We start from the raw sequence: 9016 nt of genomic DNA, 5'->3' as shown, positions 1-9016 counted from the left end.
CCATCGCGATTGACCCACCCCTCCCATGTGGAGAAGTCTCAGGCTTTGCCATCTTCTAGCTATTTGCTGGAGCTTGCATCCATGAGGATTATCTTCCATCCATGGTGTCTTTACAGGAAATTGTAAAGCCACTGCCCACTTCGTGAGGGTTGCTGTCGTTGAAATGGGGCTGTCTCATAAAGGAACGTACACAAAGTGTTCTTGGCGGCCCTGCTCATTGAAGCCCAAACTGGGATCGGCAGAAACGTCCGTTAATGGGGGAATAGATATATGTGCGCGATGGAATGTTATACAGCGGGGAGAACCAATGAACTATCCAAACAACTTGGCAACGGAAGTCAACAAGCAAATCAACAAAAATACAAACGATGCGACCTGCAGAAGCCTCACAAATGTGATGCTGAATAGAATTCGAATACGTTGTTTCATTTACACAAAGTTCAAGCACATGCAAAACGAGTAGGCGGTTGTTAAAACCAGGATGGGGGTCGCCAGGGGCAGCGAGTGACCAGAAGGAGGCACAAGGGCGCCTGGGTGGCTCAGTCGGTTAAGTGTACAACTCCTGCTCTGAGTTCAGGTCTTGATTTCAGGGCCGTAAGTTCAAGCCCTACGTTGGGTTCTATGCTGGGCTTGGAGCCTACTTTAAAAAAATGGTAAATCAATTAAAAAAAAAAAAAGGAGGCATAAAAATGGTCTGCTGGCACTTTTACTTTTTTTTTTTCTGTTATGTTTCTTACTCTGAGTGCCGTTTATATGGATGTGCTTACTTCCCAAAGATCCATTGACCTGTATCCTTATGATTTGTACACTTCTCTGTGTAGAGATTATACTTCAATTAAAAGTTTCAGGCGCGCCTGGGTGGCTCAGTCATTTAAGCTTCTGACTTCGGCTCGGGTCATGATCTCATGGTCCGTGAGCTCGAGCCCCGCGTCGGGCTCTGTGCTGACAGCATAGAGCCTGGAGCCTGCTTCGAATTCTGGGTCTCCCTCTCTCTCTGCTCCTCTCCTGCTCATGCTCTGTCTCTCTCTCTCTCTCTCCTTCAAAAATAAATTAAAAAAAAAAATTTTTTTTAAGTTTCAAATAAAAAATTGAAAATCAAACTAGATGGCATAACCCATAGATCCCTCAACCAACCACGTATAAACTGGAAATATAGAACCAGAAGTGACAGAGGAGGCCAAACATACCACTAACCCCCTTGCTTGTGGAGCTCCACTCCTCCCTCCGTCTACCTTGGCCGTTTCGTATCCTGTGACTGCCTGACATATGACAGGACACCAGGGTGTCAATCCATATGTGAACTGTTAGGAAAGATGAACTTGGCTCTTGTTTTTAAATTTTTTTTTCAACTTTTTTTTTTTTATTTTATTTTTGGGACAGAGAGAGACAGAGCATGAACGGGGGAGGGGCAGAGAGAGAGGGAGACACAGAATCGGAAACAGGCTCCAGGCTCCGAGCCATCAGCCCAGAGCCTGACGCGGGGCTCGAACTCACGGACCGCGAGATCGTGCCCTGGCTGAAGTCGGACGCTTAACCGACTGCGCCACCCAGGCGCCCCGGCTCTTGTTTTTAAATAAATTAACATACACGGCAGCCCTGGTATTTTCTTCCCACTTCCAAAAGATCATGTTGAAACCCCCACTTGGAGACCGCAGTCTCTCCGTTCGAAGCTCATCAAGGCTCATCCTTCGTTGATTCTCCCCCAGCCAGAGGATGCTTTCGGAGAGACATGGGCGCCATCAGGAGCTGTCTGCAAGTAGTGTGAGCTCCCTGGCAGTCGTGGCAAGAGGCGAAAAGATCGGATTTTGGAAGTCTCTCTTGTGAAATGTTCTTCGTGACATGTATCTATCAGTGAATTTTTAAAGGAATTCATCACCCTCATAGGACTCTATATAGAAGATATTTAAAGGACAGTGCTTTCAATGAGAGTTTAAAAGAAGGTGTAGAAACCCTTTTCAGGTGTCTGTTTCTTGATCAGCCCTATATGAAAGCAAAAGGAAGAAGAGCATTCAAACCTAGTTTAGAGAAACCATCTCTGTGATGAGTGATGTGGCCCTCTTCCTACGAGCTTCTAGTATGTTCAGAAACGAATCTCAGTGACCTTCTTATCCCTTCTGTCAGATACCAATTATCTCTCTGATTTAGGGCAGAAGCTAGATCTAAAGAGCTAGTGCTGTCATGGCTGAGCTCTCAATGCCAGACGCACTGGCACGTGTGGAGGGATACATGAGAGAGCCGGGGGGGTCCCAGCTGGGCGCTCTCCAGTTGGGCACCCTGCCACGGAAGCTGAGATGTCTGGCCTGCCCTCTCTCCCAAAAGGAGTCCTATAATCAACAGTGTCCGGTTAAAAGGAATAGAGCCCCCGTCAGGCCTCTTGAGCAAGAGTGAGGACTGCGGCATAGAGACACAGAGGTTCCCCTGGATTCAAGGACAGAAGATAAAGTTCACCAAGGTTTTATGGAAACTGGGGCCTGGCCTCTTCTCCCTCCACTTTTGTTCTGGCCCCGGCTGGCCTGTCTCCGCCCTGCTTCTCTCTGAGTCTCCCTGCTTTCTCCCCCCACCCTGGGATCACACCGTGAGCCCTCTGAGTCCACTCACCACTGACTGTCCCAAGACCTCTGCACCCCAACTCCAAATTCCCAGGAGAGAAATGTGGCCCAGCTCATTGTGTGAGGAAAATCCTGCAAGGCACAGGTGGAAGCCAGTGGAGACACCACTTGGGATCCCAGTGGGGTAACCCTGGACCAATTAGCCAAGAGGAAGAGGAGCTTGTGAGGGTTAAGGGTCAGACGTTGTGCCCCGCTGACCCCACGGAGCCAGGCATCAGGCATGCGGGCTTGGAAATCTCCCCCACAACCCAGTTCTGCTCAAGGATCCAAACGAGGGCTCAGCAGAGGCCCCGGCAATGACCCCTGAAACAGCATGTGTGGTTGAGTGATTACGAAAATAGCCCTCATCCTCTGCTCTTCTCTGTATCAACACCCTTGCAATGTAACTCAGCAGCCCCTCCATCAGGAAGTGAAGTCTGTTTCCTCACTCCCTGAATCTTATGATTTGCTGTGACTAAAAGAATGTAGCAGAAGTTTTAAGGCAGGGCGCCAGTTTTAAGCCCAGGCCTCAAGAGACTTGCATCTCTGTCTCTGTCTCTCTGTCTCTCTCTGCCTCTCCTCCCTCTTCACCCCCCAACCCTGCTGTCCCGCTCAGAATCCGGACGCCGCCATGTGATAAGCCTGCTGGAGGGATGTGAGAGACACGTGGAAAGAGCTCCCAACTGGGCCACTTCCTCCAATCAAGGCCATCCTAGACCAGCCATTTGACCACAGATGCACAGGTGTGTCCAGCTAAAACCTGGCCAGACCAGAAGAACCATCCACTTGACCTGCAAACCCATGAGCAATAATAAGTGTGTGCTGTTTTAAACTAACTTTGGGGATATTTTGTTATGCAGCAGTAGCTAACTAATAAAGCAAGTCAGGACTTGGGTCTCCACACTGGTCCAGGGAAATAGGATTAGGAAGAAGTCTATCAGCTTGGCTCCAGGGGCCAACATCTGCCCCTAAGTAGTTACTCCTCTTCCACTGCCAGCCAGGCTGCAGGAGCCGCTAATATCCCTGTACAAAAGACCCAACCGGCCCATGTGTGCTCTACTGGGGACTGACCTTTGGGGGTTTACAGGACACTGGTCAAAAGAAACGTTTGCTCAGACAAAGCTGATGGCCTCAGCAGAGGTAAGATTAGCAAACAAGAGTAGCTGGGCATCGAAACCATGATCAGAGAAAAAGAGAGATAGGTTCCTGCTTGCCCCAGCAGAATGAGAGTCTGGGTCACCTAAATGCCAAATCGGATCAGAGTCCAGTAAGCAGGAAGAAGACCGAGGCACCAGCCTGGATTGTGCCCTGCCTGTCGACTGAAGTCCGATCTCTTGAGAGATTATTTCTCCTTGCTCTGATTCTCAAGTATTTGAATCCAGGGTGCCTAAATACCAGGCTAGAGCTAAGGCTATCTGGGTACAAAATTTTGCCATTTACAAATGCATTTAGGGAGGTGTTTTTTTTTTTTTTTCTAAGAAGAGTAGCCACAGCTTTTGTAAGATTCTTAGAAAAGATACAGCTCAAAAAGTGTAAAAACTCCCACTGCAGAGAGAACGCTGGACGCAACACGACCTGTCTGTATCAGTGCTCCTACAGGTCTTTAACGGTGCATTCCTCTGTCCACCTGTCCTTGTACTTATCCATGACAATTCCCATAAGACGCTGTAACCATATTATGGGATCCACGTAATTTTGGAGCTATCTATCTGTTACAGGGAATATTACCTTAGCTGAAACTTACAGTATTTATTTGTACTGTATCTAGCTTTATGTATCTATATATTACTATCACATACATATCACTGTATTGTGTGATACGGCATGTTGATACTTTGGCTCTGTTACTTTGTTACGTATCTACCTTAGTGTGGCTGAGAATTATCACGTGTATATGTAACTGTGGCTGTGTGTGTTACTGCATCTATGAGTTATTACTGTAACCACGCAACTGATTCTGATACAGTAGGCTCTACTTCTCCACAGGGATACGTCCCAAGACCCCCAGGGGTTGCCTGAAATTTCAGATAGCACTGAAATATATATATACAGTTGAATTTATCAATTAGGCACAGTAAGGGGTTAACAACAATAACTACAAATAAAACAATCATACTAATATAGTGTAATAAAAGTTATGTTAATGTGGTAGCTCTCAAAATATCTTAGCCTTCTATACTCCCCCTTCTTCTTGTGCTGACGTGAGATGATACGATGCCTACGTGACCAGATGAAGTGAGTGAATGATGCAGGCATGTGACATAGCGTTAGGCTACTGCTGACCATCTGATGATACGTCGGAGGGAGGACTGTCTGCTTCCAAACCCAAACTGACCGCAGGTAGCCAAAACTGCAGAAAGCAAAGCCACAGATAAGTGGCAACTTCTGCATCATGAGTAGGGCTCTAGCTGTAGCCTGTAGCTATGTGCTCCTGTATTTATGTTATCGTATCGAGGTGTTACGGCATGAGTGGCTGAAGCCATGCTTTCCTGCAGCTAAATGTTACTGCGAATTTGCATTTACTCCAAAAATAATAATAGCTACCATTTGTTAAGCACCTTCTACGCGTCAGACTGCCTTCTGTTGCGTGCTTTAAATACAATTATGTACCTTACTAAATCATACAACCTTGCAAGGTAGGTATTATTAGACCCATCTTTATAGGTAAAGAAACTGAAGTGTAAGTAGACTACGTTATTTGCCCAAGGTCACAAACCTGCATGTGGCAGTGAAGGGCAGAGGAAGAACCTTGAACCCAGGTCTGTCTGACTACCAGAGCTATATGTGACCCCAGCTGCGTAGCTCCATAGACCGTGCCCTGGGCTTGTGTGTTTAGAGCCTAAGTACAGAAAATGGCTCCTTGTCTAAAGATATGAAGGGGTACTTGCTGGCTACAGAATAAAGTTTTTTAAACTATCAACTTCATTTCTAACACTTTTGTTGAGTTCGGAGCTCCTGAATCCAGGAACAATTAAGTTACTAAAAGAACCTTGATTGAGTTAGCAGACAATAAATTTAAAGAACAAGGAAAATTCGCTCTCCTAACTTTCAGTGAATTTATAAAGAGAGAGATGGTTACACGAGCTTAATTGTTGATGAGCTCTGTGCTTATGAACTTTATCGATTCTAAAATTGCCTGCAGGCTAGGAAACCCTTGGGCCCGTGACAGATGTCCTCCAAAAAAACCTCCATCACCAAGAATAGAGCCCTTATTCACATTTTCTGTCCCCACCTCTTCCATACCTTGCAATCCATAATGACCTCAAGGCTTCCAAGGAGGCTCCAGAAAAAAAAAAAACCCTCTGCTTTCGGAGCTTCCCATTTCAAGGCTGCAGCCCAAGCCCAGCGAGTTCTTCTTGGCCTTGGCTTCCTGGCCCTGGCTTCCCAATTCCAAGGTCCAGGAGAGAGCTCTGTTAAAAAGAGGCCAATATGGTAGGGCTTTGAGCTGGAGTGCTCTGGAAGGAGTTCCCAGAGAGGCCTCCTCTATCCCAGCCCAACCACCAGCCCCTCTCTGGGCACAGCCAGCCCCAAGAACACTTGTAAGTTTGGCTCCCTTGTTCTTAGTGTCTATCCCGCCCCTTCCAGCCCCAAGTAACTCTCCCAGTGCTGTGTGTGTTCCATGGGACCCCCTGGTGCTCACTATCCTGGCCCCTCCCAGGCTAGTTATTTCCTGCCCACATGCTTCCCAACTCCATGTGGGTTCCACTCCCGGGAGCCAAAATCTCTCTCTCCTTCCTGGTGACCACCAGCTACCTTTATGGGTAAATGGGGACAGAGCTTTAGAAGACTCCTTTCCACCCCCCCCCCCCGAACCCGAATACTATTAAAGCACAGTGGCTTCCTGGGACTAATGCCTAGAGTATGTCTAGATTATTAATGATTCTCATCTTGAACATGCACAGCACTGAACACCTTTAGATCAAGAAGGTGGACCCTCGGAAATTAAGCGTCTAGCTTAGGGATGGTAAGTACAAAATGTCCCACTCTCCCATCCACTGCCGATGTCCACTGCCGACATCACTAATCAATCCCAGGTACTTTCTCCCACAGAGCTTGAATGCGGCTCCAGAATCCTTCTCAACCCAGGTCTCTGGCTGCCGCCAGCCGACCCGAAGTGGCACATGGAATAAAATTCGAGTCTCTTCTAGGCCAGCTCCTTTGTTGTGCAGGTGAAGAAACTGAAGCCTCGCGGAAAGGCAAATGGCTCCAGTTCACACAAGTCAGAAGCAAAGCCAGGAGGAGTTTAGAGTCTCACTTCCAAGAAGGACCCAAAACCCTGGCCGAGGAGAAGCCAGTGACACCCCACGTTTCCATAGCAACCCTCGCCCTGAGGTTTGGGGTGAGGAGAAGGAATAGGGCTTTTGCAGCGTTTCAGTTCCGACAGAGGAGGACCTAAACCTAGTCTTTACACATGTCAGCTTACCTGCTCTCACAAGAGCCCTATGAGGAGACGCCCCTATTATCCCTACTCTACAGATGAGAACACAGAGGCACACAGATGACAGGGGACTTGTCCAAGCTCACGTAGCTGCCGAGTGCCAGTGTTGGGATTTTAACTCGGTCTGGCTCCAGAGTTGAGTTTAACCACCCATGGTACCAGATGGCACGCATACACATGCACACCCGCACACACACACGCACACACACACGCACACCTACCTCCGCCAACAGCGCGTTGAGTGCTACTTTCCCCGCAGCACAGGACATAATGCAGCTTTTCAACTTTGCCCATGGGGTAGGAGAGCAATGGTCACCGTGGAGGACTGGTCCTGGACTCAGTCCGGGGCTCACCTGGGCCAAGAGCCCCACCAGGGGTCCCATCACCAAGTCTTGGCAGGTCAAGTGCAGGAGAGAAGGGGATGGGCAGCCCCTGTGCGTGCATGGGGTTCCCGCCTCTGCAGAGGAAGGCCCATCCACCGGAGACCTGAGCTGGAAACAATAGATCATCCGCTCACTGGGATTAATGAGGCTTCCCCATGTTTGTGGAGAGGTGATTAAGGACCTTGTAGCTGCTTCGCCTCCTGTCATAGAACAAAAGCCTCAGCAGCCGCTGTTTTCAGAGATGTGCGGGGGGAGCCCGGGCAAAGAGTTTCAGGGCTCTGCACCCGAGCGTACTAAGTGCTCTTCTGAGCAGGTGCCGAACACCAGGGCACTGGCCCCACCGCTCCCCAGTCTCGAACCCCTGCCCGTTACTGCCCAGACCCCCCGTACGTATTTCTATACACCAGCTATGCCAGGTACTGGGGATACACAGACAGTCAGGACAGAAACAGCCCCTGCCCTCACGGTCTAGCAGAAATACAGACACTAAAAAAAGTAAATATATGATGATTTATTTCATTGCAAGTGTAATTAAGTGCTGCCCAGGAGAAGAGCAGAGAAGCAGAAAAGCATATGATAAGGGCCCTGCCTCTCTAGAAGGTCAGAGAAGGTTCCCGGGAGATGTTGGAGGAGGAGGAAGGGCATCAGTCAGGTCTCTTAAGGAGGTCAGCGTGACAGGACCTGGGAACTGCTTGTATGCCAGAGGTGAAGACAACCTTTCTGACCCGAGGAACGAACATGATGGAAACAACACTGACCCACACAGAGCACCAGCAGGAGGCAGGATGGTGAGTAACGGGCAGCTGGCCAGACGAGCCTGGGACACAGGAGCCCCATCTGGCCTCAAGAGGCAGATGAGGAGGACAGTGTAGAGCCCTGCGCGTATCTCTCATTGTTCCGGGGCACTCTGGGGCATGCCCTTCTCTCAGCAGTGGCAGAACCCAAGACCACAAGCCCATCACACAAGTACAATTCAAATTGCTACTTCCATTACGTCTACCAACATCTCATTGGCCAAAGCAAGTCACATGATCAAGCCCTAAAAGAAAACAGTGGCGAAATGCGCTCCTGCTCCTGCCGCCAGGAGGCCACTGCGGGTGTGTGGATCTATCATACCACTACAGGGGAGTACGGAGTTGGAACCCATAACTCCCTCTGGCACATCCAGTCGTCTCAGCCTCTGTCAGTCCCCAGAGGCCAACCGTTGCCCCTTAGAACACTGATCCCAGCTTCTGCCCGAGATGCTCTCTCCCATTCATCCCATGGCTGGCTTCTGTTCATGCTTTGAGCCTCAAGCTAACATTATCCCTTTCCAGAGTCTTCCAACTTGCCCAGGGAAGGAATACAATAGGCTCCGGGGAACACGTGGCATCATCTCTGCCACAGCCCTCGGATCGCACAGAATAGAGGTTTCCATCCGTGGAATCAGATGGCCACCAAAAGTGGACAGAGGATGAGGCAGATCCCCAGAGAAAGAGGTCCAGGGGCTGGATGCAGGGAAACATGGTCACAAGAAGCAAAGGCAGGGAGAGGGTGAGGGGACCGAGGAAAGATGCCTGGAACGCAAAGGGACAGATACAGGTCAAAGAAGTCACAGAAAGGGACCT

At 49.1% G+C, this 9016-nt stretch overlaps 1 long non-coding RNA gene across 1 annotated transcript; it reads right to left on the bottom strand.

The window, feature by feature from the left end:
- Positions 1–1019: 1019 nt before the first annotated feature.
- On the bottom strand, positions 1020–7522 carry LOC121018251 (uncharacterized). Its single transcript, XR_005785104.1, has 3 exons — positions 7248–7522; positions 5832–5998; positions 1020–1037 (listed from the first exon to the last, which is right to left on the bottom strand). It is a non-coding gene; the product is annotated as an uncharacterized LOC121018251 (long non-coding RNA).
- Positions 7523–9016: the final 1494 nt, after the last annotated feature.

Source organism: Herpailurus yagouaroundi, unplaced genomic scaffold, assembly GCF_014898765.1.
Source record: "Herpailurus yagouaroundi ecotype Mexico unplaced genomic scaffold, PumYag 77, whole genome shotgun sequence".
In the NCBI taxonomy this organism is placed as follows: Eukaryota; Metazoa; Chordata; class Mammalia; order Carnivora; family Felidae; genus Herpailurus; species Herpailurus yagouaroundi.
The sequence above is the reverse complement of the archived record's forward strand: the minus strand, read 5'-3'. Positions and strand labels throughout refer to the sequence as shown.